The sequence below is a fragment of the Carcharhinus amblyrhynchos genome, chromosome 1 (assembly GCF_965287045.1).
Source record: "Carcharhinus amblyrhynchos chromosome 1, sCarAmb.v2.hapA, whole genome shotgun sequence".
In the NCBI taxonomy this organism is placed as follows: Eukaryota; Metazoa; Chordata; class Chondrichthyes; order Carcharhiniformes; family Carcharhinidae; genus Carcharhinus; species Carcharhinus amblyrhynchos.
In genome coordinates this window covers 42,293,331-42,321,265 of record NC_137324.1, presented here as the reverse complement: position 1 = coordinate 42,321,265, position 27,935 = coordinate 42,293,331, and positions in this window count along the sequence as shown.

Sequence of the window (27,935 nt, the reverse complement as noted above, 5' to 3'; positions counted from 1 at the left end):
AGTGGCCAGCAGCTTAGCGCTGAGCAGACTACTCCGTATGCACCGATCTGACAGTGCCTAGATTGGCACGTGCGCAGTAGCCCCACTTTGCAGGCCTCCCAACCACTGGCCAGCTCAATCGGTCGCTGGCCAGCTCCAAAACCCCACCACCTGATCACTGGCCACCCAGACATGTCCAAGCTACCTCAATCTCTCTCCACATCCCCATCCTCCGCAGTCCTGATGCCCTGATTCCACCCCTCTCCCATTGGCAGCTCCCCCACCCCACCCCCTCCCCCCCTTTGCCCACCACCAGGCTAGACCAGTGCAGTAGGCTGGGAGAATTACCCCCATTGTGTGTGGATATATAATTCTTTCTTTTTGATGTTAATCACTGTGCTACTGTGGGTGGCACGGTAGCACAGTGGTTAGCACCGTTGCTTCACAGCTCCAAGGACCTGAGTTTGATTCCTGGCTTGGGTCACTGCCTGTGTGGAGTTTGCACATTCTCCTTGTGTCTTCATGGGTTTCCTCCAGGTGCTCCGGTTTCCTCCCACAGTCCAAAGATGTGCGGGTTAGGTGGATTGGCCATGCTAAAAATTGCCCCTTAGAGTCCTGAGATGTATAGGTTAGAGAGATTAGTGGGTAAATATGTAGGGATATGTGGCTGGGGCCTGGGTGGGATTGTGCAGACACAATGGGTCAAATGGCCTCTTTCTGCATTGTAGGGTTTCTTTGATTCTATGTTACTCAGGAGGAGGGGATGTTCTGATCCTTCCATGAATGGGGTCTTGGGAAATGTGGCTGGGGGTTGGGGAGGGTGGAACTGTCTGCAGCAGGACTTCTTCTGATATGACAAGTGGGGGTGGTATGATGGCACAGTGGTTAGCATGCTGTCTCACAGCCCCGGGGACCTGGGTTCGATTCCCGGCTTAGGTCACTGTCTGTATGGAGTTTGCATGTTCTTCCCGTGTCTGCATGGGTTTCCTCCAGGTGCTCTGGTTTCCTCCCACAGTCCAAGGATGTGCAGGTTAGGTTGATTGGCCATGTTAAATTGCCCTTTAGTGTCCTGAGATGCATAGGTTTGAGGGATTAGTGGGGTAAATATGTGGAATTACGGGAATAGGCACCAGGTGGTATTGTTGTTGGTGCAGACTCCATGGGCTGAATGGCCTCTTTCTGCGGTTTAGGGCTCGATGATTTCTTTACGTTGTCCTCAGTGAGGCAGAGACATTGCACAGTGATTCTCACATTCCACAGGAATGAAGCACTGGGTGTATACGTAGGTTTGCTTAGTGATATGAAATGACAGGATGGAGACTCTGCGTGAGAACAGAGTGATTTATTATTTTTAACTATTTGCGGTGGTGACCGCTCCAAACAAGTACCTAGTTTTACCCATGCCAACTCAGTGTCTATGATTTCTTAATCTTCCTCACTCTCCCACTTCATCTCAGTGTTTCCCCAGAATCTGCAGCTGAAGATGAGGGGGCCTGCTGACTTCCACACTCTGTTGCCTGGGATGACCTTGGTGGGCCTCCCCTGGGGGCGGGGGTCTGGGGGTGCGGGGGGGGGGGTGTTCTGGATCTTAGGGCCCTGGCCAGCTTTCAGGCAGAACGGATATTACAGCGCTGCCCTTATCCCCACTGTAGAGTTGTTGATCATGTGTACATTATGATGACATGTACACAGGAAATGATGTATTGGTATTGTGGAAGGTCTCCCCAGCATGAGCAGACACACAGCATGTCAGAGCTGCTAAGGTCTCTCAGTAAACGGTTGAGCTGGTTAATCTTACCTTTCATTTCCATGTAACCCAGCAACTTTACACTCAGCTCTTCCACATTTTCTCAAAATTACATAAAGTTCCTCACTGAGTTAAATTTCCCTCTGCACCTGTTGTATCTTGGTCAATATTCTCACTTACAAGTATATCAGAAAGAGCCAATACTCAAAAATTTCTCTTCAGAAAGTCAGTCTGTCATTGCAAAGTTTTTTTTTGCAACTAACAGTAAACTCTCTAATACATACACACAGATCAACTGTTGTGTTTTATAAATGCTGTTCTGATCTAACTATGTTGTTCTTTAAAAGCTTGGCCAACTCCACGTTGGAGTCTGGTAGCTGTGTTTGGAGCAGAGAGTAGGCCGGAGTATTATTGTGTGGCTACAGGGGGAGCAAGAACACAGAAATAAAAGTTGACATTTTCTTTTTAAATGATTTTATGAGCAGTTTAACCAGCAGTCCATTTAAGAACCAAGGATCTCGCAGTTTAATTTCTGCAGGAGCATCAGTGGTGAATGCTCTGACCACTTGCATCCCAAAATAGAACTTTGATCTGTATATTAAAAGAGGCTTCCGAACTGAAATAGGTAAGTACTCCAAACGCTCCAGTCTCTTCTAAATGTATTCTTACATTTCAATATTCATGAAATATGGATGTTGCTCATTTTCCCTTCCTAGGTATGGTATTTTCTACTATCTAGCCCACCTAGTATTCCCTTGCTGCATCTCTACTAATCATGCATTTCAGCCGTTAACAATAAACTGTCCAGTTTCTTCTTGAAATCTATTAACATTTTCTGTCCCTGAGCCAATAAGTTGTTCCATATGCCTGACATCCTTTTAGTAAAACAAGGAAATTCTGAACATAGCAAAAAAAAATCACTCAGATCCATTTCCTTCAAGGTTTACAATAGTTGACCTGGGTTGTTACTTCCAGTAAATCAACAAGGTTGGCCAGGTAGGACCTTCCTTGTCTAAAACCAAGTTGATTGGTAATGTTAGACTGTTGTCTCGGTAATCATCAAATCTCCTCCTGATAGTTAATTCCATTGGGTTAAATGGACTAGGGGCCGACATTTGCCTGTATTTTATCCCCTATATCCAGTGTAGGTGCCATATACCTTGCTTCCAATCTACTGGTACGTCTCAATGGTCCAGCCATTCCCTCACCATATGCGTCAGTATCTCACAAATCTTCTCAGACTCTCTCAACACTCAGTGCTAAATGCCATCTAACCCTGGGAATTTATCTGTTCTAAACACTTGTTTAGAGTTGCAATCTCATTTGTAGCAATGCTTTGATTAATAAGTTTGCAGAAGACAACAAGATTGGTGACATAGTGGACAATAGGTTACCTAGGATGCAATGGGATCTTGATCGACTGGGCCACTGGGCTGATGAATGGCAGATGGAGTTTAATATAGATAAATGCGAGATGATGCATTTTGGTTGATCGAACTAGGGCAGGACTTGCCCTGTTAATGAAAGGATGTTGGGAAGAGTTATAGAACAAAGAGATCTAGGAGTGCAGGTTCATAGTTCCTTAAAAGTGGAGTCACAGGTGGACAGAGTGGTGAAGAAGCCATTCAGCATGCTTGGTTTCATTGGTCAGAACATTGAATACGGGAGTTGACATTTGTTGAAGTTGTACAAAATATTGGTAAGGCCACACTTGAAATATTGTATACAGTTCTGGTTACCTATTATAGAAAAGTTATTATTCAACTAAAAAGAGTGCAGAAGAGATTGACTAGCATGCTACCAGAACTTGATGGTTTCAGTTATAAGAAAAGGCTGGATAGACTGGGACCTTTTCCCCTGGAGACCAGGAGGCTTAGGGGTGAACTTATGGAGGTCTATAAAATATTGAGGGGCATAGATGAGATAGCTAACATAGTTTCCCAAAGGCAGGGGAATCTAAAACCAGAAGGTATAGGTTTAAAGTGAGACTAGAGAGATACAAACGGGTCCAGAGGGGCAATTTTTTCACACAGAGCGTAGTGAGTGTCTGAAATGAGCTGCCAGGGATGATAGTAGATATGGGTACAATTTTGTCTTTTAAAATACATTTAGACAGTTCCATGGGTAAGACTGGTATAGAGGGATATGGGCCAAACGTGGGCAACTGGGACTAACTTAATGGTAAAAACTAGGAGGCATGGATAAGTTGGGCTGAAGGGCCTGTTTCCATGCTGTAAACTTCCATGACTGTATGACTCTATTATGTCTGGCAGATGGCCCAAAGGTTTTGTCTGTGGGGATACAACTAGCAGTCAGCCCAATTATCTCCGAGGAAGCCTGAGGACCAATTTCTATTGATCCTTTGTATCTTAGCCTGGAAATCCGCTGCCTCCACAAGACTGGCCAAGAATGGGTCCCAAGCTAATTTCTACCCTCTGGTGTTTCAGGTACAGTCACTTTCTATCAATGCTGCTGCAACTTCCATTTCTTCTGTCAGTGTCACTCAAGAGGAGCACTGTCTTGCATGGCTTACCTGATTTGATTTTGATTTGATTTGATTTGATTTATTATTGTCACATATAAGTATGTAGTAAAAAGCATTGTTTCTTGCGCATCATACATACAAGGTATACCATTCATAGAGAAGGAAATGAGAGAGCGCAGAATGTAGTGTTACAGTCATAGCTAAGGTGTAGGGAAAGATCAACTTAATACAAGGTAGGCCCATTCAAAAGTCTGATGGCAGCAGGGAAGAAACTCTTCTTGAGTTGGTTGATATATGATTTCTGACTTTTATATCTTTTTCCTGATGGAAGAAGGTGGAAGAGAGAATGTCTGGGGCCCTTAATTATTCTGGCTGCTTTGCTGAGGCAGCAGGAAGTGTAGACAGAGTTGATGGGTGGGAGGCTGGTTTGCATGATGGATTGGGCTATATTCACAGCCTTTTGTAGTTTCTTGCGTCTTATCTGAGTCTTATAAGTCATATGTTACATTTTTTGATCCTAACTGTAAGATACATTAGTTTTCCAAATTTATTTTTCATTGAGTTAATGTCCCATTAAAATAATTTTCTTGTTACTGCATCCACTCCTCTCTGTATAGTGAACTATTGTCCTCTGTGTTGACCTTGTGGTTTTTCAAATGCTAGTTTGAATTTAGTCACATCAATGGTTTCCAGCAAGCTTTGAACTTAATATATGGTACTTCAATCTTTCATTATAATGAATAATTTGCCTGGATCCTGTTATCTGTTTTATAATCTTGTAAATTATAATTTATCTCCCTTATCTCATTTACCCTATGCCAATCACTTGTGGCTTAGGTAGTAATCCATATATTATTACCTTTGCAGTTCTGCTTTCTAATTTAGCCCCTAGATTCTCCTAATCCCGAAGCAGAACATCTTTTCTAGTCCAATCCATGTCATTGGTACCAACATGGACCACAACAAGTGTCCAAAGGGGCAATTTTTTCACATAGAGGATGATGAGTGTCTGGAACAAGCTGCCAGAGGTAGTAGTGGAGGCGGGCATAATTACATCTTTTGCAAAGTGTTTAGACAGTTACATGGGTAAGATGGATAGCGAGGGATACAGGCCAAATGAGGGCAATTGGCAGCAGCTTAGGAGTTTACAAAAAAAGGCCTGCATGGACAAGTTGGGCCAAAGGGCCTGCTTCCATGCTGTAAACCTCTATGACTTTATGACTCTATAACAACTGGATCTACCCACTCCCACCGCCAGTTTGTCTCCAGCTCTGAGCAGAAGTCCCAAGCCCTGACACCAAGCAACTATGTATCTAGTGATCTCAAGATCCAGCAGACATGGGCAGCACAGTATTTTCAGAGAAGATTTATACAGAATCCAATACTGAGAGGTTTGAAATGGATATATGCAAGCTGTCAGGTAGCATGTTTGGAGGGCAGTGACCTGTGGTTGCCACACAGATTAATGCCGGGGCTACAGATCCTCACAATATATGTTAATAATGCACAGCAAAGGAACAGGGTGTACTGTGACCAAATTTGCAGATGATACAAAGGTGGGGTGGAAGGCAAGATGTAAGGAGGATATAAATAATTTACAGAGAAATACTGACAGGTTCAGTGAGTGGACAGCAAATTGGCAAATGGAATTCAATGTAGGAAAATGTGGGATTGTCCACTGTGGAAGAAAGGATGAGAAGGCAGATTATTAAAATGGAGAGAGACTGCAGAAAGCTGTTGCACAAAGAGACTTGGAGCTCCTTGCTCATGAAACACAGAAGTCTGTCATACAGATGCAGAAGGTAATAATGAAAGCAAATGGAATGCTGGCTTTTATTACAAGGGGGCTGGAGTTTAAAAGTAAAAAGGTGTTGCTGTAACTATACAAGGTACTAGTGGGGCTAGATTTCATGGCATTTTCATTATAGGCAGTACAGAGGAAGCTTACTATGATGATTTTTAAAAATTTGTTCATGGGATGTTGCTGTCACTGGCTGGACTTGCATTCCCATCCCTGGGGACATTTAAGAGTAAACTACATTGCTGTGGGTCTGGTATCACATGTAGGTCAGACCAGGTAAGGATGATAGATTTACTTCTCTAAAGGACATTAGTAAACCAGATGGGTTTTCACAACGGTCAACATGTCATGGTCATCATTAGTTTTTTTAGTTCCAGATTTTTATTGCATTCAAATTTCACCATTTGCCATGGTGGGATTCAAACCCAGGTCCCCAGAGCATTGTCCTGGGTCACCAAATTACTAGTCTAGCGACAATATCACCATGCCACAATCTCTACTTGATCCTGGTTATGGAGTTCTGCCATATAAGGAAAGAGTAAACAAATTGGATCTGTAGTCCTTGGAGTTCAGAGGAATGAGAAGTGGTATGATTGAAAACTATAAGATTCTTCGGAGGTTGGGAAGGGTACATGCTAGGAAGATGTTTCCACTCAAAGGAGAGTGTAGGATCAGAGGGCATTGTCACAGAATAAAGGAGTCCTTATTTAAGACAGATTTGAGGAAGAATTTACCTGTGGAGGTCCAAGTCTTTGAGCATTTTACAGGGTGTGATCAATCAGCTTTCAGTAAGAGAATTAAGGGTTACGTGATAAGGCAGGAGTGAGTGTTAGATCAGGTTCAAAGGGCTGAATGGCCTACTCCTGTTCCTATTCCTTATGATCTGATGTTTTAAGTGGTAGATTCATTTATTTTTGAGCCTTTAATTGGTCTGATAGTGAAATACATTTTTAAAAATGTACATATGAAAGTTTCTGAACTTTACATGATTCATTCTACTGGTCCATGTTTTGTTTTTAAAAGCATTTTGGTTCAGTTCTTTTTATAATGAGTATCTTGTTTAAATGTCAGCTTCTGAAGCTGCTGTTTGAAATCATGGAGCTGACCTGAAATTGGCAAGTGCTTTAAGTCATAGAGGTTTACAACATGGAAACAGGCCCTTCAAACTAATTTGGCCATGCCACCCAGTTTTTATTGCTAACCTAGTCCCAATTGCCCACATTTGGCCCATATCCCTCCATACCCATCTTACCCATGTAACTGTCTAAATGCTTTTTAAAAGAGAAAATTGTACCTGCCTCTATTGCTGTCTGTGGCAACTTGTTCCAGACACTCCACCCTCTGAGAGAACAAATTGCTCCACTGGACCTTTTTATACATCACCCCTCTCACCTTAAACCTATGCCCTCTAGTTTTAGACTCCCCAGCTTTGGGAAAAGATGTTGACTATCTACCTCACTTATGTTCTTCATTATTTTGTAGACCTCTATAAGATCAGCACTAAGCCTCCTACGCTCCAAAGAAAGAAGTCCCAGTGTATCCAGCCTCTAGTTATAATTCAAACTAACAAGTTCCAGGAGCATCCTAGCAAATCTTTTCTGCACTCCTTCTAATTTAATAATATCCTTTCTATAAGAGGGTGAACAGAACTGTACACAGTAGTCCAAGTGTGGCCTTACCAACGCCTTGTACAACTTCAACAAGACATCCCAAAGCCTGTATTCAATATTCTAACCAATGAAACTAAGCATGCTGAATGCCTTCTCCATCACTCTGTCCACTTGTGACTCCACTTTCAAGGAGCTATGAACCTGTACTCCTAGATCTCTTTGTTCTAGAACTCTCCCCAATGCCCTATCATTAACTGCGTATGTCCTGCCCTACGAAAATGCATCACCTCACATTTATCTAAATTAAACTTAATCTGCCATTCATTGGCCCGCTTACCCAATTGATCAAGATCCCATGACAATCCTACATAACCTTCTTCACTGTCCATTATGCCACCAATCTTGGTGTCACCTGAAAGTTTATTAACCATGCCCCATAAATTTTCATCCAAATTATTAATATACATGAAAAATAACAGTGGACCCAGCACTGATCCCTGAGGCACACTGCTGGTCACAGGCCTTCAGTTTGAAAAACAACCCTCTACAAACACTCTCTGTTTTCTGTTATCAGGCCAATTTTGAATCCGATTGGCTAACTCTATGCAACAACGTTCCATGGGGTGCCTGGCCAAAGGCCTTGCTAAAGTCCATGCAGACAACATTGACTGCCCTCATCTACCTTCTTGGTTATTCCTTCAAAAAACTCAATCAAATTCATGCAACATGATTTTCCACTCACTATGCTGACTCTCCCGAATCAGTCCTTGCCTCTCTAATCGCCTGTAAGTCCTATTACCCACTACAGACTTTTAGTTTCACCCACCTGTAGTGCTCAGGGTTTTCCCTGAAGCCTTTCTTAAACAAGATTTGCTACCCTCCAATCTTCAGGCACCTCATCTGTAGCTCTGCTAGGGGACCCGCAATGTCCTCCCCAGCCTCCCACAATGTCCTGGGATACATTTCATCAGGTCCTGGGCATTTATCAAGCACTTGTTGTGTCATTAGTAGTAGATCCCGTGGCTTTAATAGACACTTTTCTTTTACATTTTCTGTGTTTTACAGTAGCCTAATAATATGGAAGCAGTACACTTACAAGATGCTTTGATAGTAATTCCACAGGATTAACCCTTGGCTTTGTAAATGTGTTGTAATTCAAGAGAGATGTTCAGATTTCCACATTATCAATTAATAGTGTTGTGGCTCAGGCAGAGGAAGACAATGTGTAAGATTCACAGCGCAGTCCAACTGGTAGTAAATAACATGCATTAATCATATCAACAAAGTCAACAAAAGGGAGCATTTGGGAAGCAACTAGCAAGCGTATAGTAATCACTCAGATACATTGTTACCGGGCAAAAGACAAAGGGGATTAGAAGTAGTCAGTGACAGTTTAAATCCTTGGAAAGTATTGCAAATTGAAATCTTCAGGCAAATGGGACGTACGCACTTTGCCGATTATTTAAATTGAGTATTACTTTAACCTTCAGCTCCTTGATTTTGTGCTGTTTTCACATTCTTTACTGCTTTTGAGATAAGAAAATGCTAACTCTACACGGATGTACACAAAACGGAAACAGACGAACAGTACTAGTGAAGTAGTTCTTCAGCCTTCCCCTTTATTGGTGATCTACAATCACATTAGTTATGTAGTTTTTTTTTAAGTGGCATCTGGATATTGAAGGTACAATATTATTAATAATACTGTTAGTGCTCCTATAATAGTAGTCAACAGGGGTGAAATTGGTCCCCATCATACTAGATTTCTAGAATTAGATGCATAAATTTCTGTGCACAAGCTCTCATTCTCAATCCCTCCTGAAATTGTGTGGGTTACTATCAGCTGCTGGTGACAACCACATACTCAACAGTATTGTGTCAAAGAGGTATACAGTCATGTGAAGATGCCAATTAATGCCCTACTACCTATTTTAGAACCTGATGCCAAATCCATCAAAAACATGGAAGAGTTTTGCCATGTCTACGTTCACCTATAGACCAGTCCTTAAAGGAGCAGCTGCAGACTGCCAATGAACAAGTATGTTTTTGTCTTTTTCAGTTTACCTAAATGTGAAGTCAGGAAGAGCAAGAATGCAGTTTGCTTCTGGCCTGTGTTTGTATTCTTATTATTCACTTACCCCAACCAGCCAAGATTTATTTAGAAGTATGTTTGACATGATGTTTTACAATGAATATTGTAAATAAGAATTGCAGTTGAAATTGGAGCACCTCATCGTGCCACATACTGTATTGAAAGACATGGGTTTGTTTTGCACTTATGCAATGTCAACTTTGAATGGTCATGTAATGTACTTTTTAAAATTATGTGAATAAAGTGTAGTTTTAGACAAATAAATGTGCAAAAATGTGTGGATTAGGTTGATTGCCCTTTAGTGTCAATGGGATTAGCAGGTTAAACATGTGGGGTTAGGGGATAGGGTCTGGGTGGGATTGTTGTCAGTACAGGCTCGATGGACCAAATGGCTTCCTTCTGCACTGTATGGATTCTATGATTCTATTCTACTCTAAGAATATCCTGAGTGATAGCTTGGTATCAGAGTTTGTTGAATTATGTGAGATCTGACCAGCAAGATACAACACATAACTAATTGGCAGCTCCTCTTGCAGATGAGGCTGAGGGCCTTATTTCTCATGAGCACAAGACACTTACCCACGGGCACATGCTGGAGGTTCACCGCTTCCTGGTACTTCTCAGCAGTTTCCATAAGATCAATTTCATGGCCAATGCTTTCTATCCGGGTACAATTTTATAATGAGATTAAAAACAGATATATTGACATTGAATAAGTCCAAGCTGTGAGATGATCAGTTAAGATATAATCTTACAATGTAATCATCTTTGTGGTGAAATGCACCCAGCTGGTACACTAATGTCAACCAAGTGACATTACTATCTACTTATTGACCAGGATTTTGCAGCCCTGCCCACCATGGGAGTTGGAACAGGCAAGGGGCAGACCATGGAAAAGTACGTCAACCTCAGGCGGGATTTTACAGTTTCAAGACGAGCGAAGCCGTAAAATTCCTTCCATTATTTCATGATTATGATTGCTGTTCAGAGCGCCCGGCCTGTTCTCCCTTTTATTTCTTTCTCTTTTCACATCTGGCTCATCAAACCGAGGAGATTTGAATGATATTAAAACATTGCGATCAACAGATAAAACCTTGCATTAATCCTGTGGGCCATGTCATTTGAACAGAGGACTTACTGCTGTGACTGTTGTGCCCGTAGCATTCCTTGCTTTTTATTCTCTTTGCAATGGGAGAAATTAAGAGGAATGTCAGAAATTAGCAACAAAGTGAATATACAGAGGTAACTGTAATCCTCAGGCAGAAGGGTAGGAGGTGACAAATCTCACTTGGGAATTCTGATGAATGTGAGAGACACTTAATAAGCTGTAAGTAATGCAGTTTCATTGCTGCACGGTCACTATTATGTTTTAACCAAACCAAAACTAAAATACTTTCAAGGTGCAGACAATCATTATTTTATTGTATTCATAGATGATTTACCCATAATTTGCCAATACCTGGCATTTAAGAAAGCGTGAGCCACAACTAGAACAACTGAGGACTGAATCAAATCCCCGCAGTGCAAAATTGTGATGAAAAATACCAGTGGACGTTCCTTTGGATAGTATTGCTCTCCTTTTCAAGTTACTTCTACCAGCTGTGCATGGATTCTTGACAGTCGTCAAGTCTCGAGGGAATAGCCGCTGTGTTAAGAACCCCAAGATTAGTGGCATAGTGGACAGTGAAGAAAGTAATCTCCGATTGCAACGGGATCTTGATCAATTGGGCCAGTGAGCTGACAAATGGTAGATGGAGTTTAATTTAGATAAATGCGAGGAGATGCATTTTGGTAGCTTGAACCAGGGCAGGAGTTACTCAGTTAATGGTAGGGCGTTGGGGAGAGTTACAGAACAAAGAGATCCAGGAGTACATATTCACAGCTCCTTGAAAATGAAGTCACAGAGTGGTGAAAAAGGCATTTGGCATGCTTGTTTCATCGATCAGAACATTGAATACAGGAGTTGGGACATCTTGCTGAAGTCGTATAAGACATTGATAAGGCCACACTTGGAATACTGTGTGTAATTCTGGTCATCTTATTATAGAAAGGATATTATTAAACTAGAAAAATGCAGAAAAGATTTGCTAGGATGCTTCCTAGTAAATTTGAAAACAAGGTTGAGACCTTTGAAATCAAGGTGTTGCTCGATCAAGAGTGAATTTGGCTCATTGAGCACTGGAGTGGAGGGTGAACAGGACTTGATACGGGGAGGACATGGGCAGCAGGGTTTTAGATAATCTCAGGTTTGTGGAGGGTGCAAGGTGGGAGGCCGGCCAGGAGAGAATTGGAATAGTTAAGTCTGGAGGTGTCAGTGACATAGATGATTTGAATTATAAGGACAGGCTGGATAGTTGTGACTTTTTTCTCTGGAGCGTAGGAGGCTGAGATCCATAAAATAATAAGGGGCATAGATAAGATAGATAGACAATTTTTCTCAAAGGTAGGGAGCTGAAATTAGCGGGCATTGATTTAAGTTGAGAGGGGAGAGATCCAGTGTCCAGAGGGGCAATTTTTTCACACAGAGGGTGGTGAGTGTCTGGAACAAGCTGCCAGAGGTAGTAGTAGAAGCGGGTACAATTTTGTCTTTTAAAAAGCATTTAGATAGTCTCATGGATAAAATGGGTATAGAGGGATATGTGGCAAATGCAGGCAATTGGGATTACTTATGGGTTTAAAAAGAATTGGCGACATAGACAAGTTGGGCCGAAGGGCCTAATTCCATGCTGTAAACCTCTATGACTCTATGACTCTATGTTAAATGTGACAGTGTGCCAAAACCCAAAACCTGGAATTTAGTGATGTATGTTTTCAATTTGGTATGACTGAGAAAAGATGTGCAAACCAGGGAAGAACAGTCCAGGCATTTTGTGATCAATTAATAAAGAATATTGATGAACTTAAATGTAAAAGACACATGACAAGGAGCACACACAGTATCACATGAAGTTACCCTTTACTCCCCAACTATCTATGTTTCCAGAACTTTGAGGTACCCCTTTTCCCAGACAACATCCAACATCTTTGTTTGAGTTTTGGATGCTAACCCTTGAAGCAGTAACTTGTTTTTGAGAGACTTTTCTGCAGCTGAGTGCGGCTGGGCTGGTAGCTCTTCAGTCTTGTGCTATGGATATATCATTCTTTCCCTTTGATGTTACCCACCTTATCTTTTACCATATAAATGTCACTTTCCTTATTTCTCCACTTTGTTATCTCTTCTGAACCCATTATTCTTCCCTAATTACATAAGTAGACACTCGTATTTTGCACTGTTATGCTAACTCACACATCTAAACCACATCAGATGGCTACCCTTATCAGTTCCCCTTTTTAATGTATCCCAATTTCATTTCTTAATCTAAATTTTCCTTAATTCCTAACACTTGTCATCTAAAAGCCAGCCTGTAACTTGGTGCCTTGATAGGAATAAAAGCTAGTTAGAAGACAGACATGAATGAAAAAGATATCATTGCTGCTAGATAGCTGGGATCCTGATAGCTTATTGGATTGAGGGCTGGCTGATGTTGGTAATATCAACTTTTGAATCCTGAAATGAGCCCTCAGATTAAAAATTAAAGGCTGCACTAACCTTGACAGCCAAAAGCACTGTTGGCCATGCCCTGGTGTTAGGCTTAAGCTGTTGTTGCAGAGGTTAACATAACCCACTGGCTGTCTTCTGTGTGAAGCAATGGTGCTTTAAGACATTGCCACTGGGTAAGGTTCAAATGGAAGACATGCTTTATGGATTTTCATTGTGGATATTGTTTTCTAGTCAGTGCCTGCTCCTCCTCTTCTAACTGTTTGCTCTCTGGTGTCTGCTTCTTCCTCCTGAACTCCAGCTCTGAAGGAAGCCCAATCAAACTATCCAGGAGCTGGCCAACGAAAAGAACCAATAAGATCTTGTTCTGCTTGAATAAAGCACATTTTCCATAGCAATATTAAAAGAAAGTACCAAGAAATGGGATGGGCAATAAACGCTGGCCAGCCAGCAACACCAATGTCCCATGAATAAATAAAGACAAGTTGATAAGTCTGTGCAAAATTCACATTGGACCCTTTGTTTTGTAACTAGAGGCAGAGAGTACAAAATGAGAAATTTCCTCTAAATCTTTTGCCAAGTGTTCCTGACCCCAGTGCCTAAGGACATGGGAGGGAATGTCAGAACCAGAAAATCCCTCCCTTTAGAAATCATTTGCAAGACTTCTGCTGGGGTCTTGGGTCCAGTTCTGGGCACCACACATTCAGAAGGATGTTAAAACCTTGCAGAGGAGATGTACTAGATTTGTACCAGGGACATGCACCTTCAGTTCTGTAAAAAGTAAAGAAACTTGGACTGTTCCCCTTAGAGCAGAGAAGAGTGGTAGGTAATCTCATCAAGTTGTTCCAAATTATGAATTGTCAGCATAAATAAAAAGGAGAATCAATTTTCACAATGTGAAGTGGTGATCCCCAGAGGATACAGATTTTAGGGAAGTGGAGTTTAAATCATAGTGGAGATGAGGAAAAGTAGATTATGGGGTGAGTTAGAATAGTTTGGAATTAATTGCCTGAACAGGTGGTGAAAGCAAATTTAATAACTTTCAAAAATGAATTGGATAACTGATTGCAAAGGAACAAAAATCAAGACAATGGAGGAAGATTATGGGAGTGGGTCTGTTGGATAACTCCTTGAAAGAACCAGTGCAGTCACATGGGTCAAATGGGCTTCTGCGCTGCTAGCAGTTTCAATGCACCATTTAAATAGTACTGCTATGCAGATAGTTAATGGCACATTTTGCTCTGTGAGTTTAGCACTTGGCAAGTGAAGCACTGGACATTTAAGAATTGAAATTTGATAATAGAAATTGCTTTGATGCCTCAAATTTAAATAACATTTTAAATAACTTGGACATGTGCTTCTGCTGTTAGTGCGTCCAAACTGCTGGGATGCCAAACATAAGCCCACCATCCATACTGGGATCTTATTTGGTTGGCTTGCATCTAGTAGACAGCTGTAGTTGAAAAGCTAGCATCAGCACAAGCATAATGGACTAAATGAGCTGCATCTGACTATAATTTCGATGATTTGAGGGGAATGGCAATTCAAGCCAGTCAGTTTTGGATAAGCACCAAAACTGTAGCTACCCACAGTTACCTGTCTCAGACCGGCAGCTGCAGAATAAATGTGGCAAAATTCTCAAATTTGTAGTACTCAGAGTTCAATGGGCAAATAGTGCTTTGGGATAGAAAATAGAGATCAATGGATTTTTAGATGCCAATGATGTGGAGGGATTTGGGGATAGTGTGGCAAGGTGGCACTGAGAAGATCAACCATGATCTAGTTAAACAGCTGAGGCAGTATATAAACGCATGTCAACTTAATGCAAGGTAAGTCCATTCAAAAATCTGACACAGCAGTAAAGCTCCAAATCTGTAAGAGATTGCATTAAAGCACCGTTAGAGAGTTTAAAAGGGTTAGAATGAAGTTTTAAAAGCATAGAACGAGAGTAAAAGATAGAATTAGAAGGTACGTTGTGTACAGCTTGCAAGAAGTCACCTCGCTCTGGTGCCATCTTGGGTTTAGGAATTATATACCTTGCATTAAGTTGATCTTTCTCTACACCCTAGCTATGACTGTAACATTACATTCTGCACTCTCTCGTTTCCTTCTCTAAGAATGGTGAGCTTTGTCTGTATAGAGTGCAAGAAACAATACTTTTCACTGTATGTTAATATGTGTGACAATAATGAATCAAATCAAAATCTAAATGTCATTTGTTCTATGAAAGATGGCCATTACAGAGACTGGTTAGAACAGGGATAGGAATGGTTGTTGGAAATTCCAGGGTATAGATGTTTCAGTAAAAGTAGGGAAGCTGGCAAAAGAGGTGGAGGACTAGCTTTGTTAATCAAGGATGATTTAACTGCTGCAGAAAGGCAGTTTGAGGGGGGATCTGCCTACTGAGGTAATATAGGCTGAAATTAGAAATAGGAAAGGAGTGGTCACGTTGTTAGGAGTTTCCTATAGGCCCCCAAATAGTGATAGAGATGTGGACTAGCTGGATTAACTCTTTCAATCAATTAGGAGCTGTACGTTTCCTGGGATGCAAAGTTATAAAAGGAAACCATGTTTGATATTGTTTTTGTTTTAAACTATTGTCTGTTTTTTTTAAAGATATAGTAAATCCAACTGTTAAAACTGATCTCTTGTTCTACTTCATTCTTGAGATATGAGCATCGGTGACAAGGCTGCATTTATTGCCAATCCTTAGCAGATGGTGGGGTGCTTTTGTCTTGAAATACTGAAGCTCATGTGATTCAGTACTCACACAATACTATTAGTTAGGGAGACTCAGAATTTTGACCCAGCAACAATGAAGGAATGGTGACACATTTCCAAGTCAGGGTGGTTTGTGAGTTGAAGAGAAACTTATAAGTGGGTGTGGGGCCATGCATGTGATGCTCCTTTTCCCAGGTGGTGGAAGTGCCATAAAGATACCCTGACTTTCTTTCAAAACCGCTTCAAACTTTAGAAATAAATGTATATTTATGTAAAAGTCAAATATTCTAAAATGTAACACGCAGAATCAAAATTTGGTCGGAATGAAGTAAAGTTAAAATAAAGTGAAGTTTATTTATTAGTCACAAGTAAAGCTTACATTAACACTGCAACGAGGTTACTGCGAATTTCCCCTAGTCACCACAGTCCGGCATCCGTTCGGGTCATCAATGCACCTAACCACCTAGGAGGAAACTGGAGCACCCGAAGGAAACCCACACAGACACGGGGAGAATGTGCAAACTCTGCACAGACAGTGACCCCCAAGCCGGGAATCAAATCCAGTTCGTGGCACTGTGGGCAGCAGTGCTAATCACTGTGCCACCGTGCTGCCCGTGTGCCACCCAAGGGTGGTATATAATCAGTCAAATTGCTCATTATTATTAAACTGTCCTGGCTTATTCCAGGCCACAGATTTCCACTGTAATTCTTTGTCCATATTGAGACGTATACCAATAACTTTACTGTTCAGCTGCACAGGTTTTACCTCAGAATGCACACTGGTTGGAGTCACTGGTGGAGCACAGCTAATTCATACTGCTTCAGAATTTGTGCAATGCACCAGCTAGAAGATTTATTCTGTAATTATAATCTGCTCCCTGGTTTTTATATTGTTTCTAGATTTTCATTAATCATGAAATAATCCCTATCATGTTGGTAATACACCACACACACACACACACACACACACACACACACACACACACACACACACACACACACACACACACACACACACACACACACACACACACATGGTATCCTGTCTATTCCTAAGCATCAGCCTGGATTTTCACCAAGTCGGGTTGATTTGGGAGCCCAAAATAGTGGTTTTATTCTGTGATACCCAAGGTCTTTCCCAAACTACCTGATTTTCAGGACCACTTTCATAAATTGGGAGTTGGTTCTTTCAAAGACCCACAATGCATCCTTTCTATATCCTTTCTATAATAGGGTGACCAGAACTGTACACAGAATTCCAAGTGTAGCTTTACCAATGTCTTGCACAACTTCAACAAGATGTCCCAACTCCTGTATTCAATGTTCTGGCCAATGAAGCCAAGCATGCTGAATGCCTTAGTCACCACTCTATCCAGCTGTGACTCGACTTTTAATGAGCTATGAACATGTACCCCAACATCTCTTTGTTCTATAACTCTCCCAAACACCCTACCAGTAACTGAGAAAGTCCTGCCCTGGTTCAATCTACAAAACACATCACCTCACATTTATCTAAATTAAACTCCATTTGCCATTTGTCAGCCCATTGGCCCAATTGATCAAGATCCTGTTGCAATTCTAGGTAACCTTCTTTATTGTCCTCTATGCCACCAATCTTGGTGTTGTCTGCAAACTTACCAACTATGCCTCCTATATATCATCCAAATCATGACTATAAATGACAAATGACAGTGGACTCAGCACTGATCCCTGAGGTACAACACTGGTCACAGGCCTCCAGTTTGAAAAACAACCCTCCACAACCATCCTCTGTCTTCTGGCATCAAACCAATTTGTATCCATTTGACTACCTCACCCTGGATCCCATAAGATTTAACCTTGTGCACAACCTACCAAGTGGTACTTAGTCAAAGGTCTTGCTAAAGTTCTTGCTACCAAATAAACCTGTTGGACTTTAACCTGGTGTTGTGAGACTTCTTATTGTGTCTACTTGTGACTCTAATAATTAATCTTTAACTCAATATATACTTGATATGAGTTCTTTATATTGAAGTGGTGGTGGCTCACTGATGTGATCTTGGACTTATATGTTTAAACATAAACACTTTTATTGGTCGGTTTCAGCTATGTACATTTCCAAGTATGGTTTTGCATGGTGCTATTCCATGCAGGCACGCTGCTTACAGAGTGTTGTTCTAGAATGTTCTCTGATCATTTGACACATGCATCACACTGCAGATGGTGACACACTCCCATCCCACATTAACTAATGATCTGCAGAGAGCCTGTCCATTACAATGCATGATGTGGAGATGTCGGCATTGGACTGGAGTAAGCACAGTAAGAAGTCTTACAACACCAGGTTAAAGTCCAACAGATTTATTTGGTAGCACAAGCTTTCGGAGTGTCACTCCTTCTTCAAGTGAGTGAGGAATTATGTTCACAAACAGACACAAACTCAATTTACAAGATAATGGTTGGAATGTGACTCTTCACAGGTAATCAAGTCTTAAATGTTCAGATAATGTGAGTGGAGAGAGGGTTAAGCACAGATTAAAGAGGTGCGTATTGTCTCCAGCCAGGAAAGTTAGTGAGATTTTGCAAGCCCATGCAATTTGTGAGGATTACAGATAGTACAGATAGATGAACCCAAGATCCCAGTTGAAGCTGTCCTCATGTGTGCAGAACTTGGCTATCAGTTTCTGCTCAGCGATTCTGCATTGTCGTGTGTCATGAAGGCAGCCTTGGAGAATGCTGACCCGAAAATCAGAGGCTGAATGCCCGTGACTGCTGAAATGTTCCCCGACAGGAAGAGAACACTCCTGCCTGGTGATCGTCAAGCGGTGTTTGTTCACCCTTTGTCATAGTGTCTGCATGGTCTCCCCAGTGTACCATGCCTCGGGACATCCTTTCCTGCAGCATATCAGGTAGACAATGTTGGCTGAGTCGCAAGAGTATGTACCGTGTACCTGGTGGATGGTTTTCTCACATGAGATGATGGCATCCATGTCGATGATCTAGCATTTCTTTCAGGGGTTGCTGTGGCAGGGTTGTGTGGTGTCATGGTCACTGTTCTCCTGAAGGCTGGGTAGTTTGCTGCGGACAGTGGTCTGTTTGAGGTTTTGCAGTTGTTTGAAGACAAGAAGTCGGGGTTTGGGAATGGCCTTGGTGAGATGTTTGTCTTCACTGAAGACATGTTGAAGGCTCCAGAGAAGATGTTATAGCTTCTCCACTCTGGGAAAGTACTGGACGATGAAGGGCACTCAGCCCGCCGTGTCCTGTGTTTGGCTTCTGAGGTGGTCAGTGCGCTTTTTCGCTTTGGTACGTCGGAACTGTCGATCGATGAGTCAAGCGCCATATCTGTTCTTATGAGGGCGTCTTTCAGCATCTGTAGGTTTCTATTGCGATCCTCTTCATCTGAGCGGATCCTTTGTATACTGACGGCTTGTCTGTAGGGGATGGTGTCTTTAACGTGTTTAGTGTGGAAGCTGGAGAAGTGGAGGTTATCCGGAGGCTTGCAGTACAGTGAAGTGCTGAGGTAACCGTCCTTGACGGAGACCACTGAAACAACTATATGATGACGTCAACAAGTTCCATCCCACCATCAGACTCACCATGGACTACTCTCTGGAATCGGTTGCATTCTTGGACCCACGCATCTCCATCAAGGGCATGATTGCCATCATCTCACATGAGAACACCATCCACCAGGTACGCAGTACATACTCTTGCAACTCGGCCAACAACGTCTACCTGATACGTTGCAGGAAAGGATGTCCCGAGTTATAGAACACTGGGGAGACCATGCTGATGCCACGACAACGGATGAATGAACACCGCTCGATAATTACCAGGCAGGAGTGTTCCCTTCCAGTCAGGAAACACTTCAGCAGTTACGAGCATTCAGCCTCTGATCTTCGGGTAAGCATTCTCCAAGGCAGCTTTCACGACTGTAAAGACTTGTACTTCAACCATTATCTTGTAAATTGAGTTTGTGTCTATATATGCCCTGTTTGTGAACACAACTCCTCACTCATCTGAAGAAGGAGTGACACTCCGAAAACTCGTGCTACCAGATAAACGTGTTGAACTTTAACCTGGTGTTGTGAGACTTCTTACTGTCATTACAATGCATGCAGGCACATATCATCACAGGGGCATTGAATGGAGTTTGGAAAGAATAGAACACAGATGCATCATTAGGAGGTGGGGAGTGATTAAAGGTACAGAAGGTAGCAATGTGAGGCTGTCCTGGGGCTAAGCCAGTGTCAGAGGGCAAATTCAATTTGTAATGGGGCTGAGGGGGCCATGCTAGATGGCTCTGCATGAGACACGTATGTCTTTGTCCTGGTCTGGATGGGGAAAGTCCACTCTTAGCCATAATGGTCAAGTCCAGCAAATTTGGTAGGTTCAGTCAGTTACATGTTTTTGTCCTGGGGTGGGGCAACTTGTACTGGGTAGGAGATGGCATAGTCACACTCAAGAGATGCGTCTCTTTCCTATTAATGGGAGTTGATAAATCGGGGGTGATATGTCATGGTCTCATTGGGCAGGGAGAGTTGGGGATAGGAAGAGGGGAAGGGGTATGTGGTTGGGTCTTGAAAATCATGGTCTGAGTAACCTCAAGAAGTGAAGGGTTCAGGTCAACACAAAGTATGAGGACATCATCATTAAACGTTTTGAGGGGGAGGACAGAGAATATTTACTCATTTAAAGATTGGCTCTGGGTAACATGTTGGACACAGTAAGAAGTCTCACAACACCAGGTTAAAGCCCAACCCCACCTGATGTTGTGAGACTTCTTGCTGTGTTTACCCCAGTCCAACACCAGTATCTCCACATCATAACATGTTGGAAGCAGGAGAGCGATGAGAAAGCGGTGACATAGTGGTATTGTCACTGGATTAGTAAGCCAGGGATCCAGGGTAATGCTCTGGGAACCTGGGTTCTAATGCTATCATGGCAGATGGTGAAATTTGAAATCAATTCTAATTAAATAAAAATCTGGCATTAAAAGTCGAATGAAGACGTGAAAACATTGCTGGGTGTCATAAAAACCCATCTGGCTCACTAGTGTCATTTGGGGAGGGTAATCCGCCGAGGTTACCTGGTTTGGCCTACATGTGACTCCAGAGCCACAGCAATGTGGTTGACTTTTAAATCTCTTCAAGGATGGGCAATAATTGCTGGCCCAGCCAGTGATACGCACATCCCAAGAACAAATGAGAAATAAAAAAGGGAAATGCGCAGTAAGCAGGGGCATGGAGGATCAGAGGGGGAAGGTGTTTGCCCAGGCAAATTGCAATACCTTCATGATGATCAAGACTTTGGAGTGACGCAGTAGAAAAATAATGCTTAAAAAGAATTGCCCGGGGAGGATTCTGAGGGTCTGTCGGAGGCATCAACAACTGCAATGGGCTGATTGAATGAGCACCCTCATAATTATCAGTTCAAGGCATGTAGATCAAAGGTCACCGAGAACAGTTAACATGTGTCAAGTACCAGTTGAAGGAGCTTGGCAGCTTAACTTATGGAGAGCATTGATGCAAGGATCCATTAAGGCAACATTTAATTTGGACTGTTTGCCCACATGTCCATCACAGAGGCGTATACAAAGGAAGAAAGATCAAACAATTAAGGGTTCACGGCCGCAGAACATAAGCAACATGCTCAAGACAAGGCTCTACATTATCATTTGAATGGTCAAAGCTTACAGGGCACAGAGCTTGCTTTCATGAAATCAGTGCAAGGCCAGACTAGGCTAACAGAGGCAGGCAAACAGCAGCCTGATTGAGGGTAAGAACCCATGTCTGTATTCCCCCTGATTAAAGTCTATCTGTTAATTCACTGTCACGTCAGAGACGGATGCACAGCCATAAGTGAACCTTAAGGATATGCTTCAGCTGGAGGGATGGTCTGGGGTGCCGTGGTCGGAATCAGAGTAGGTCTGGGATTTTATACTGGCTTCCTGGCTTGGTGATGGAGAAGTTTTAAAGTGTATTTATTAGTGTCACAAGTAGGCTTACATGAACACCACAGTGAAGTTACTGTGAAAATCCCCAGCTGCCACACCCTGGCAACTGTTCGGGTACGCTGAGGGAGAACTTAGCATGGCCTAACCAGCATTTCTTTCAGAATGTGGGAGGAAACTGGAGGAAACTCACACAGATACAGAGAGAATGTGCAAACTCCACACAGCCAGTGACCCAAGCACAATCGAATCTGGGTCCCTGGTGCTGTGAGGCAGAAGTGCTCATCACTGTGTCACTGTGCTGTCCCAAGAGAGAGGGAACATTTCAGCACTTCCTTGTTCCCCTGCATCAGATTTGGGGGGTGGGGAGAGGCGTGTTATTCAGAGTGCATAGTGGTTAGCACCGCTGCTTCACAGTGCCAGAGACCCAGGTTTGATTCCCAGCTTGGGTTGCTGCCTGTGTGGAGTTTGCATGTTCTCCCCGTGTCTGTGTGGGTTTCCTCCGAGTGCTCCGGTTTCCTCCCACATTCTGAAAAACGTGCTGGTTTGACCCAAACAGGCGGCGGAGTGTGGTGACTACAGGAATTTCACAGTAACTTCATTGCACAAACCTTACTTGTGACTAATTAATAAACTTTAAAAAGCGCTGGGGAATTCCTCGCTGAAGTTCCTATGTAAGGGTTTAACGGCAATTGTCCAGAAGGTCTAGCTTCCTCTGGACAATTGGACTGGAAACCATCCAACAAAGCGGTTTAAGTCATTAACTTCTGATGATTCTGCCAGTTTTACATTAATTGTTACTCTGAAAAAGTTAAAAGAAATAAAACTACTTCTAGCTTCAGAATATTTATTTAAAAAACCCATAACAAGTCTTGCACAGGACAACTCCTACACTCCCTGCTCCCAAGGGACCCCCTCCAAACCCCACACACCAGCACTGCTCCTCACGAATTCCACCTCCCTCCCCATCTGATCTGAACCTGTTGGACCCCATCCCCCCTCACATCCCAACATACCCACCTCCCAGAATGACCCACCCACACCTACCCCATGTCCAACCCCACACAAGCCTGACCCCTTCCATCTCCCCAATGATCCAACCCTCAACGCTACGATGGCTGACACCCCCACATCTGCCCTAATGTCTGATGCCCCCACAACCCCCTGAAGACCAATCAGCATCTCCCCCCACCAACTCCCCCCAATCCCATTCACTTACCTCAGACACTAAGTATCTTCCTGGCCTGTCAGTGTCAATGGTGTCAATGGTGTTGTGAGACTTCTTGTCTTTAAACTCATCTGCTTTACGGCAACTAATGCAGTAAAAAAAAGGAGTGTGCCCTGCTTTATTGGGATTCTTTGGTACTCTGATCCTAAACCCAGGGACGCACTGTGCTGTTTAAACCTGATCCAGATTGAGTCAGGGAGGTCAGGCAAGAGAAGCACTGAAGAAATGTAGCACATATAGTGGAAACAGTGTGTCAATCTAATGCTACTCTGGGCAGGTCATAATCCTATATCTCAGTAACTTGTTGGGGGAGGCCGATTTCATCTCCCTCTCAGGATGCCTATGCACTCCAGCAGGATCCCTGTGCTCCCTGTTGCCTCTTGCTGATAGGGGACAGTGTCTTCAACTTGCGATTCCCCCACCCCACTCTGATCTGAGATCTCTCCTTTTATCATGGGAAGTCTTGTCCTGGGTAAAAACAGGTGGATCAACTGTGAGCACCTTGGTTGGAAGAGCAGTCCAGAAGCATCCATACCTCCTGCTGGTGCTGAATCCTCCCCAGTAAGGGATAAAGACATCATTTGTGCAATATCTTATAGGAGCTGGAAATGTTAAAGTGCCTGTCAGACTATCCTTGCTGATATCTTTCTGCAGGCAATGTGTGGATGACCCTTTGTGTACCTGATATCCTTTTGAAAGTGTTACTTTGGAATGAGTGGAAGGTTCACTTACCCTAGTGGAGTAGATCAGATCATTTATCCTTTTCCAGCACCAAAGGATGGTCCTTTTTGAGTTCCACCGTCACTGACCTGCTTGGCAACCTCCTCCCAAGCTGGCATGGCTAGGTTGATGAACCTCCTACTCCAGGCGACAGTGAGTTTGATAAATTGCTGTCCATTCCACCACGAGATTTGACAAACATATAGAATCATTGAATCATAGAATTCCTACAGTGCAGAAGGAGATGATTTGGCCCATTGAGTCTGCAACAATCTTAATCCCATTCAGGACCTATTCCCATAGCCCCACATATTTACCCTGCTAATGCCCCTGACTCTAGGGTCAATTTAGCATGGCCAATCAACCTAACCCACACATCTTTGGACGGTGGGAGGAAACTGGAGCACCCGGAGGAAACCCATACTGACACTGGGAGAAGGTGCAAACTCCACACAGACAGTGACCCAGAGCAGGAATTGAACCCAGATCCCTGATGCTGTGAGGCAGCAGTGCTAACCACTGTGCCACCGGACCATTCAGCCCCTTGCTGATCCATAAATAAGCTGAATGTTACTCTTGGTATTAGAGGAGCCATGTTTGTTGTTACAAATATTGTGCCACTTGCTGGTGAGACTGGTGAAATGAGCTGAAAATCGGAGAATATGGCACAAGACCCCATCGATGTTGCCGCCTGCCATTGCACATAAGCCTCCAGAATGGAAAATTCCATGCCAAATGAAAGAAAACTCATTGATGCATAGAAAGAAAGAGGTCAACCCTTGAACAAACATGCTAAGTCCCTGCTTCAGCTATTGAACAGACAAATCATACATATACAGATCCAATTATGAAAACCTGGAATCCAGCATAAGTTGTCAGTGCAGTTGAGTCTCCAATTCTCATTGGCCGGTATTTTACAATCTTGCTCAGGTAAGGCTCATAAAAGTCTGTCCAAAGCCAACGGAGAATTCCGTTGTGTGAGCCTTGCCCACCTCGATTCCAGAGCGAGTGTACTGGTAAAATTCTGGCCATTAAGTCTCATTGAAATCAAGAGCAGTAAGCAAATGAATAGGGACATGGTCCACATTCTACCTGCAACTGAACTGGAAAAGTCAAAAGGGTCATCGACAGTAGCAGCAAAATAACTCATCAGCGAGACACCATCAGCAATACCACAAACAATGGTGTGGGGATGCTGGCGTTGGACCAGGATGGGCACAGTAAGTAGTCTCAAAACACCAAGTCACCAATGGGGAGACGATGACCTAGTGGTATTATCACTAGACAATTAGTTCAGAAATTCAGCTCATATTCTAGGAACTGAGTTCGAATCTCACCATGGCAGATGGTGGAATTTGAATTCAATAAAAAATATCTGGAATTAAGAATCGATTGAAAACCATGAAACCATTGTCAACCTTGTGGATTTCCTTCAGGGGCTCCAGTTTCCTCCCACAGTCCAAAGATGTGCAGGTTAGGTTGTTTGGCTATGCTAAATTGACCCTAGTGTCAGGGAGATTAGCAAGGTAAATGCATGGGGTCACGGAAATAGAGCTTGAGTTGATTGTGATCAGTACAAACTTGGTGGGCTGAATGACTTCCTTCTGTACTGTAGGGATTCTATGATGCAATGAAATATGATTCTCTGAAATTAATTGTCAGAAAAGCCCATCTGGCTTACTAATGTCCTTTAGGGAAGGAAATCTGCCATCCTTATCTGGTCTGGCCTAAAGGTGACTCCAGAGCCACAGCATTGTGGTTGACTCTCAATTACCCTCTGAAATGGTCAAGCAAGCCATTCAGTTGTACCAATCGCTACAAAAGTTTCATGTGAACAGCAATGTTACAAGAAGGCAGCTTCGCCACCACCTTCTCAAGGGCAGCTAGGGATGGGCAATAAATGCTGGCCAGCCAACAACGCCCATGTCCCACGAATAAATTTTTAAAAAGCAGTGTGACATCGCTCATCTTACCAGCAAGTGGCACAACATTTGTGACATCAAGCATGGCTCCTCCAATACCAAAAGTAACATACAACATCATCCAAACAGCATGGGGATGGGGATGGGGAAATGGCTGAGGCCTTGAATAACTTTTTTGTTTCGGTCTTCACGGAGGAGGACGTGAATAATTTGCCGGGTGTTAGAGATGGAAAGATGATAGGACTGGAGGGTCTCGATGACATTACTGTCACTAGAGAGGCGGTGCTCGACAGACTGGAGGGACTGATTGTGGACAAGTCCCCAGGACCGGATAGAATGCATCCAAGGGTTCTGAAAGACATGGCGGAGGTGATAGTGGATGCCTTGGTGGTTATTTTCCAAACGTCGCTGGATTCCGGGGAAGTGCCGGAAGATTGGAAAACGGCTAATGTTACGCCGTTGTTTAAGAAGGGTGACAGGCAAAAGGCAGGGAATTATAGGCCGGTTAGTTTAACGTCTGTTGTAGGTAAAATGTTAGAATCCGTCATCAAGGAGGAAATAGCGAGGCATCTTGAGGGGAATTGCTTGATAGAGCAGACGCAGCACGGTTTCGTTAAGGGGAAGTCATGTCTGACAAATTTATTGGATTTCTATGAGGATGTGTCTAGGGCGGTGGATAGAGGAGAGCTGGTGGATGTGGTCTTTCTTGATTTTCAGAAGGCGTTTGACAAGGTGCCTCACAAGAGGTTATTGCAGAAGGTAAGGGGGCATGGAGTTGGGGGTAGGGTGTTAGCGTGAATAAAGGATTGGTTGTCAAATAGGAGGCAGAGAGTGGGGGTCAGTGGGTGCTATTCGGATTGGCGGTTGGTGACTAGTGGAGTGCCCCAGGGGTCGGTGCTGGGGCCTCAACTATTTACCATTTATATAGATGATCTGGAGGAGGGAACCGAGTGTATGGTGTCGAAATTTGCTGATGACACCAAGATTGGTGGAACGGCAAATTGCGCGGAGGGTGTGGAGAGTCTGCAGAAGGATCTAGATAGGCTGGGCGAATGGGCCAGGAACTGGCAAATGGAATTTAATGTTGGCAAGTGCGAGGTGGTCCACTTTGGTAGGAAGAATGGTAGGAAGGACTATTACTTACATGGCGAAAAACTGCAGCAGGCGACGGTGCAGAGGGACCTCGGGGTCCTTGTGCATGAGTCGCAAAAACCCAGCCTGCAGGTGCAGCAGGTGGTCAGGAAGGCGAATGGGATGCTAGCCTTCATAGCGAGGGGGATTGAATATAAAAGTAGGGAGGTCTTGCTGCAGCTGTATAGGGCACTGGTGAGGCCGCAGCTGGAGTACTGTGTGCAGTTTTGGTCGCCGCACTTACGCAAGGATATCTTGGCCTTGGAGGGGGTGCAGGGGAGGTTTACTAGGCTGATGCCGGAGTTGAGGGGGTTGAACTATAAGGAGAGGCTGGATAAACTAGGCTTGTACTCGTTAGAGTTTAGAAGAATGAGGGGAGATCTCATTGAGACATATAAGATGATGAATGGGATGGATAGGATAGAGGTGGAGAGACTCTTCCCGCTCAGAAAGGACAGTAGGACTAGGGGGCACAGCCTCAAGATAAAGGGGGGGCTGTTTAGAACAGAGTTAAGGAGGAACTTCTTCACTCAAAGGGTGGTGAATCTCTGGAATTCTCTGCCCGTTGAAGTGGTGGAGGCTGCCTCGCTAAATATATTTAAGACGCAGGTTGATGGGTTTTTGATAAGCGAGGGGATTAAGGGTTATGGGAAGAGGGTGGGAAAGTGGAACTGAGCCACGACAGATCAGCCATGATCTTATTGAATGGCGGGGCAGGCTCGAAGGGCTAGATGGCCTACTCCTGCTCCTATTTCTTATGTTCTTATGTTCATGCTAACTTTCCACTGAGGGCGATGAATGCCAAATCCAACACAACACAACATCCAAACACCAAAGTTATACCGTGAATAATGTTTTGAGAAAAGAAAATTATAAGTATGACGGATTCTTAATCAAATTTTATAAGTGAATTGAGAATCTTGTTAATCTTAAGTGTGGAAAAAATCTTCATGATTGGAATAGCTAAATTGATATGGAGGCTTTTTTTTAAAGAAGAGGCATGTGAAATTGTTATATCATTCATTAAGA